This window comes from Ammodytes marinus (assembly GCF_949987685.1).
Source record: "Ammodytes marinus genome assembly, chromosome: 5".
NCBI classification, from domain to species: domain Eukaryota; kingdom Metazoa; phylum Chordata; class Actinopteri; order Uranoscopiformes; family Ammodytidae; genus Ammodytes; species Ammodytes marinus.
In genome coordinates, this window is record NC_137234.1 from 13,401,550 (window position 1) to 13,407,549 (window position 6,000).

Consider the following 6,000-nt stretch of genomic DNA (forward strand, 5'->3'; position numbering starts at 1 on the left):
GAGTGAAGGGGGAGATAGAGGGGTAAAAATTTAATTATGTCGTGTTACAAGTCTGTATTGTGTTGTTGTGCAAGAGTTTTTACATTTCTAACCTGGAGGGACATGCCACTGGTTGCACCCCTAAAGGTGTTACAGGTGGAGATGGTGTTAAAGGGAGAGGGCCTACAGCTGCTTCCGGCCTGCGTTTTGCCTCCCTCTTCCTTTCTCTCCATTTCTTCCTCTGAGCTCGATGCTCACGCTCACTGAGGTCCTTAGCTTTTTTCTTTTTCCCTGTCTCGTGATCTTGCTGCCATTTCTCCCTCTCTTTCTCGAGATACTGTGCTCGCCTCTCAGGATCTGCATCACGCTTAGCCTTGTATCTACACTGCCTCTCTGCTGCACTTAATGCTGGAGCCATTTCCTAACAAATAAATACAATTTAACTTAAGCATATATATATATATATATATATATATATATATATATATATATATATATATATATATATATATATATATATATATATATATATATATATATATATAAGCATATTGTATAAACTTTAGAATGATCAATTACTTTGTAATGCATTTACACAGGATGATTGCACGCATGATTTATAACTAATTAACTAACAGTTTATTAATAGTCTATTAACTATCTATAAGGCAGTGTTATAAACCCTTAACAAGTCATTAATAACTCAATAATTAACAGTTTACTAATGATCTATTAACTAGTTATAACGGATAGTTATTAAGTGTTTATGTGTACATGATCATGGCTATTGGCTACGGTGTGGCATAATAGAGCCCAATAAATACCCAAATTCCCCCAACATGATTGTATATGCTTTATATTGGTAAAGAACAGATTACAATTTATTAATGACAACTCAATATGCACCATATTCAGTACAAATTCAGTATATACGTATATAGAGATTTTCCACCCTGTTGGGTGCATGTTCCACCCTCTAACATTTATTAACGTAACAGGGTGGAACGTAACAGGGTGGAATATTTCCAACCAAATTAGCCTTGACTAGCTAGCTCTCCACAACTGTCTAGCTAACTCTCCAGATTTAAACAATGCCTAAGTAGATATATCAAACATGTTTTTTACATTTTCAAAATCGGTTTTACTTTCTTCAAAATTAAGCGTAACAGGGTGGAAATTTAAGAGTAGGACATTTAAATTAAAACCATAAAACATGCATGAAAAGTAAGGGAGGTTGTTTCTTACCTCAGTTTTTCGCCTCAGATGTTCCCGCCAAATCAGATTTCAATTCCTGAATGTTGCATCATGGGAATCGTAGTTGTATTTTGTTTAGTAGGCTAAAACCCACAATGTAACAGGGTGGAACGCAACCCTGGGGACACACACTAAATCCAATAAAATAACTAAATAACATGGATATATCGACTTATATATAATTACAATAAGAGAGATTCCAACTTGAACTACACAATAATAAAGATAAATTTGTATTTATTTATCATTTTTATGAAAATATATCTCATTGAAACTGAAAAATGTGCCTTGGGGACATGGTAGAAATGCATGTATGTTCATAAAAAGGTTAATAAAAAAATATATATAAATGTTTTTTCATACACTATCCTGTTTTAATACTACATAGAAGACCTCGGCCTATAATAAAAAGCTTTCCATTTTAAAATTGGGTTTTATTTAAGTCAGAAAAAAGGAGCTCTGTACCATGGACAGAAAAGTCACCAATAGCCAGGAATGACCCACATTCGTCCACAAACGGGTAGTAAGCCTAATCAAAATCATATGTAGCATTAGCTGTTGGCATACAAAGGCTAAAGCTAATGGACGAGTTGGAGGCTAGTTCATTAAAACAACAAGACAACCAGTTTACTTTTTCACTTTAGTATTCTACTTACTTCTTAAAAGAGAAGAGGTGTTTTTTCAAACTCAGTTGTTTCTACCAAGTTTAACTAAGTTTGTGTTAATTGAAAGACAAAGAGCAACAATATTCCCAGGAAGAGAGGTGTGTTGTTAAAGTCGTTTGTTTGTGACGCTGTTTAATACACGGTATTTTTTTGACAGTTGGTAACCTAGTCGAAATGAAGTAGGTGGACTACAAACACTGATTTAAAAATAGCAGGAATTAGCCCACTCAGACCACGTGATAACAATGTTCGAAGTGATAGGCCTATAATGTGTTATCTATTGCTAATCGAAACAATTATGCTAATAGTCCTACAAACAAGGCTAACCTACAAGACTACAAATTACATTGTTGGGAGTTTGATTAGGCCTACCTATTATATATTATTTGGTATGTAAGTAGCCTATCCATGACATTTTGCAAAATGAGAAGTGAGGGCTTCCAGGATCCCCTCTGAGATTCTACCATTGGCTTGTTAACTACTTTTCCAAAACTGTTTTAATTCCAAAGATACTGCAAGAGACTGCAGTCTCCTAATATTATTTTAAACAGTTATTTAGAAACATAACTTCCTGTCATAATTGTTTCAAGATTTATTTGTCAAATGTAGGCGACACTCAGGGTCAAACATACAATTAAATGTACTGGACAAGAGTCTGGTCTACTCAGCATTTAAATACAACAAAAAGGGACGATATACATAAGGTAAAAACTAAAGTACAAATTATATAGTAATATTATATTTACTCTGTTTTCTATCTTCGGTATATCTTGGAGTACAATTGGAGACTGAACTCTCAAAGTTCCTCTGTAAATAGAAACATCCTAGATGTTCAATTCTTTTCTGAGCCCTGTTGACTGTGGATTTGATTTTGAACCTTTCAGCAGTCACTCGGATGTTTAGTGTAGAGTTATGTTTTGTTGTTTTTAAAGTATGTGTTGTCTGGCTTCCCCTCTCAGTCATTCACACATCTGTTTATCTGTTTCCCCTGTGACAGGGAGTCCAGGAAAGGGTCTATCAACAGATTCCCTGCTCCTCCCAGCCACCTCTCTACCCTGTACTTCCACTCTGGTCAAACTTTGTAGCAGAGGCCCCCTCTATCGCCCTTGAAGCGGTTTGCAAGCTCCTGTACTGGTGTAATTATGTTACCCTCCCCTGTCGGGTGTGGCCCAGGACAGAAATACAGCCGCTTATTTTCATGACCACTTTTTCTTCAGCCTCATATCACCTCTCCTCCTTGACATGTGGCTCCTCCTGGGTGTGCACTGCTTTCCATGGTTTTCTAAGACTAATGGTAAAAAGCATCTTTAATAACAAGGCACACAGGGCCACCCGTTTGAAATGTTAGTTTTTCTTTTACATTTACAGTCAAAGAGAAAGGATGGGGAACAGAAATAGGCCCACAGGACTGTGCAATTGGAATCACATGAAAACTACAAGTAACAGCCCTCCCTCTACATGTTTACACAAGGAAAAGTAGTCTCAGTTAAATATACTATCAACGTAAATTAAGTCATTATTTAGAATGAGGAGGGCAATATTTATACTACGGATAAATGCACTAAGCAGCTTTTCAGTGTGGAAAACTTATAAGGTTGAGGTGAAGTAAAGATGCATAGTTATACTGTTGGGTGGTTTAATCTGTAAACCTGTATCATATTGCATATAGACATTTTGTATATAAAATAATGATAATATCATAATATTATCTCAAAAAAGTAAGTTTTACTCAAATAAAGCAGTAGAATGGTATAAAGTCTTGCAGTGAAAGTAGTCTATATGAGAGTATAAAATGGAAATTCTCAATTGAAGTACAAGCAGCCTATACCTTCCACATTGTGCTTAAGTACAGTTACTCCCCCCACTAAAAACTTGAATTAATTTTGTATTGGTACCCCTATAAATGTGCACATGTGGAAAATGCTGAAGCAGCCATTTTAAAACTGCTTTATCATCATAAAAGTATCAAAAGTATTTGTTACATATTCAACATCCTAACATCCAAACCACCACTGAATCTCTTGTAAAGTGAGTTTATTTTGAACCTATACAGCTATAGATTCCTGCATTAATGTAGCCTGCAGGCTATGAGCTAAACTAAAGGTAGCTACAATGAATAAGCAAACACTCAACTTGTCAATTAAGGATGCATTTAGGAGTCAATATTTATTTGATTGGGTTAATATTAATCTATTTTTATTTTCCCTTATTTCCATTTTTTTTTGGTCACTCAAGATGTAATGTCCATGCTGCTGTGTATAGTTATAAAGTACGTCAAGTATTATAAAGAATAGTTAACAAATGTCAGTCAGTGCTGACTGTGGGAGATTCAATGGAGGACATAAATTAATCATTAATACATGAACCAATGAATTAATAATAAATATGTAAATAAATACAGGTATAAATAAATAAAAACATAAATATATATAGGGGAGAACGGGGGAATCTGAGGCATCGGGTAATGTGAGCCACCCCCTGTATCTAGGCAACGGAAAACATTTGTGGTCATGTGAGATATATGTTTTCAAGCCCCTCTCATTTCCCCTTGGCCCTGAAAGAGAGGACCTCATGGTGCTGTGGTAAGCATGTTTTTTTCACCAAAATAGGTATTTTGCATGTAAAAGTAAATGTTCTTGTTGTCAACTTAATCAACTGTTGTGCCAAAGCAAATGTATTCACGTAGAAACACTTTTATCATACGTGTTGATGAACTACCAACATATAAAAACCATGTGATGATATTAGCTAAGATTAGCCTGAAATTCTAAGAGAGGTAGATTTTTCTCAAATTGTGGTGGTGGGGGAAAGTGAGCCAAATGCTGTGGGGGAAAGTGAGACACTGTCTCACTTTTCCCCACCATGAGGCACAAGTTAAGTTTAGTCTTAAACATATTTTAATCTAATATTACATAACATATGTTTTAGTTTAATGTCATACACATTGTAGAAAAGCCATCATGCCAAGGAAATACACCAGGAAGACGACCTGGGGCAACCACACAGAAAGAGCACCTTCTCATCTTTCCCTGTAACCTTCAGGGCTGGAATGTAGAGTAGGTCTGTGTTCTGAGTCCCAGGCTGTTCTCGCTGGTTCTGATTTTCTTCTTTGACCCCAAGACACAAGCTGGCTCTAAGGGTCCATGTGTTCTGACCCCCAAACTGTGTTCTAATCTAACTGGTTCTATCTTTCATTTGAATCTTATTAAAACCTTTTGAATTATAATATGTTGTATTTGATTTTGATCAGAGTTACTTTCAAGTGTTTAGAAAATTTGCTTTGCTTAATTGACCAAACCCCATCATTCTTTTACTAGTCCAACATTAGTTCTGAAATGTGTGGCTAGCTTTCAGGATTCTAACTGTTACAATATGTGTTGTTATGGTAGTTTCAGAGTGGAAAAAGTAAGTGGTTCACTTTACCCCACAGCTGGGGTAAAGTGAGCCACATGACAACTTTTTTTTAAACAATCGTATTTTCAATGCCCTTTGTCTTGAAAAAATTCTGCTAATGCCCATTTCTAGGAAACATCCTGAATTAATGGGTAAATTTGAGTGATAAATCATTTTAGCTCGCTTAGAGGGGAGCAAATGTAAAAAGGGTTAGGACCGCCTACCTCATTGACATATGGACACAGAAATAGGCTACATAAATAAATAAATGTCTGTCTACAGAAAATTACAGACAGATTTAAGACATTTATTTAGGAGTCCTTCTTAGTCTACTCACCAATTTATATATATATATATGTATTCATATGTTTGATTATTTATTTATTTATTTATTCTTTGTTTATTTATTTTTGTATTTATTACAGCATGTATGTATTTGTTTATGTATTTATATATGCATTACTCAATTTATTAGTTATTTTATGTATTATATATGTATTTATTTAAATATATGTGTTTATTTATTTGTTTATTTATTTATTGGCTGCCAGCTTTTTTCCTCCACAGCCCATACAGTGACGAGAAGGCTGTTAAAGTAGCTGGGTTGGCTGCCATCTAGCGGTGATTGTATGTTATTATGTATAGGCTAAAACAGGAGGAGGCAATAAAAACATGCCATTCCATTGCACCTGATATATCACATCGAGAT